This window comes from Chrysochloris asiatica, unplaced genomic scaffold (assembly GCF_000296735.1).
Source record: "Chrysochloris asiatica unplaced genomic scaffold, ChrAsi1.0 scaffold00130, whole genome shotgun sequence".
In the NCBI taxonomy this organism is placed as follows: domain Eukaryota; kingdom Metazoa; phylum Chordata; class Mammalia; order Afrosoricida; family Chrysochloridae; genus Chrysochloris; species Chrysochloris asiatica.
Genome location: NW_006408648.1, coordinates 6,792,473 through 6,794,399, shown reverse-complemented (window position 1 = coordinate 6,794,399; position 1,927 = coordinate 6,792,473). Strand labels below are relative to the sequence as shown.

Here is a 1,927-nt window from a genome sequence, read left to right as displayed (position 1 = left end):
GGGAGAAAGATGAGGCGTTCTGCTCCTGTAAAGATTTACAGCCTCGGAAACCCTGTACAGGGTCGCTATGAGTCGGAACCGACTCCACGGCACACAACAACAACTGCACGGCACATATCAACAATAACATATGTCACTATGAGTCAGAATCAACTCGATGGCAGCGGGTTTGGTTTTTCGGGATAAGGCATACCATCTTCATTACAGTCACTTCATTCATCAAAAACCTGTAGAAATAAGATACACTCCAAATGCTCTGCTCTAACGTCGATATATTTAAGCAGGAAACAAAAAGTAGAGGTGCAGGGTGTTATAAAGATGCTGAATTAATTACATATATGGCTGGCTGTGGAGTCCTGGTGTGGTGCTGAAGAAGCACTGGACTGCAAGGTCGATTTGAACCACAAGGTGGCGTTTCAAAGCCACCAGCTTCTCCTTGGTTGGTTGGTTATGTGCGGCGGAGTTCGTTCAGACTCAGAGGGACCTTGTACAGCGCCTTGGAAATTCTATATAGGGTCATTATAAGTTGCAACCGACTCGACGGCACTTAACAACATGGCTATCTTTGTGCCATGGAGTCGGTTCCGACTCATACTGGCCTTGTATAGGGTTTCCGAGGCTGTAAATCTTTATAGAAGCAGAAAGCCCCATCTTTCTCCCGCAGAGCTCCTGGTGGATTCGAATGGCTGACTTTGAGGTTAACCAGGGCTCCTCAATTACACATACACACACACAAACCCACCCTGTTATGGTAGTGGGTTACACATTGGGCTGCAGGTAGAATACACCAGCTGCTCTGTAGGAGAAAAGAGGCGACTTTCTGCTCCCATAAAGATTTACAACCTCAGAAACCCTATACAGGGTTGCTATGAGTTTTGTATACACACACATATATATTTATTATTTTTTCAATACTTTATTGTGGTTAGGGTGACTGTCTACAGAGCACATTAGTTTCCCATTCAACAATTTATACACATTTTGTTTTGTGACATTGTTTGCAACAGGATAATGCACTGGACTGCAAAGTCAGTTTGAACCACAAGGTCAGCAGTTCAAACCCACCAGCTGCTCCTTGCAAACCCTACAAAGTCAGCCTGCATTTAACAACAATGTAACAATACTCTTCTCATTTCCTCCCTGGATTCTATTGTTCCTGCCTTCTGAACATTGTCCTTTTGGTCTTGTATGGTTAATGGTTCTGAGTAGTAGTTTCCACATGGATGGTATTCACTTTGGAGGTCTATTGGTTGGCTGGAAGGCGAACCCTAGGGCGGGTTCAGTGCCAGGCTTGAAGGTGTCTAAGGGCCATAGTCTCAGGGAGCCCACTAGTATCTATCACACAAGTTAAGTCTAATCTTGTTTATCATTTTGAATTTTATTCTACATCTCCCCCTATTCAGTTCAGGATCAGTACTGTGATCCAGATCAGTAGTGGTAACTGGGCACCCTTTGGTTCTTCTGGTCTCAGAAGGTTGTGGTTTGCAGTCATTATTTGTCCTTTGGACCATTTCCTGAGTCTCTGATTTTCTTTACTCTGCTTTGCTCCGGATTGGGAGAGAACAATAGTTGTATCTTAGGTGGTCATTCACAAGCTTTTAAGATCCCAGTTGCTAATCACAAATGTAGGATGTAGAAAATTGTCTTTATTGACTGTGCTGTCAATTGATCCAGATGCTCCCCCAAGATTATGTTCCCCCAGTGACTTAGACCCTTAAGGTGTTTGATTATGACTACATTTTCACACCTTTGCCCCCTTTATATTCTATTATACACATGGATATATTTACAGCACATATAAATAGGTAGAAATATCCTCTGCCAAATCTACATCCATACTTGTGGGTGTTTTCCCATATGCCGCCTATACTGGTTCAACTTGCCTATGGATCGACTCAAATTATTAATACAGTTATTTCAGGATTAT

General features: G+C 42.8%; 1 protein-coding gene across 1 annotated transcript in view; it reads right to left on the bottom strand.

The window, feature by feature from the left end:
• KIAA0226 (KIAA0226 ortholog) overlaps positions 1-1,927 on the bottom strand; it is a 79,914-nt gene that overhangs the window by 5,400 nt on the left and 72,587 nt on the right. The gene's annotated exons all lie outside the window — the stretch shown is intronic.